Below are 222 nucleotides of genomic sequence, written 5' to 3' on the forward strand. Positions count from 1 at the left end.
CTCGCTCGCCAGCACCCTACCGAACTCCACCTGTCGCAAACTCCACCTGTGACGAACTTGCAAACTCTGCTGGTCAAACACCACCAAACTCCTCTGTTTGCAAACGCTCTTGTTCGTGGTAACTGCACACAAACTCCTATTCGTGAACTCCACCTCGCCTAATGCTGCAAAGGTTCATGAACTGTCGCGCCTCAAAATCGCGACGCCGCCTCTACCTTGCAC

This window comes from Phalaenopsis equestris, unplaced genomic scaffold, assembly GCF_001263595.1.
Source record: "Phalaenopsis equestris unplaced genomic scaffold, ASM126359v1 Scaffold000038, whole genome shotgun sequence".
Lineage (NCBI taxonomy): Eukaryota > Viridiplantae > Streptophyta > Magnoliopsida > Asparagales > Orchidaceae > Phalaenopsis > Phalaenopsis equestris.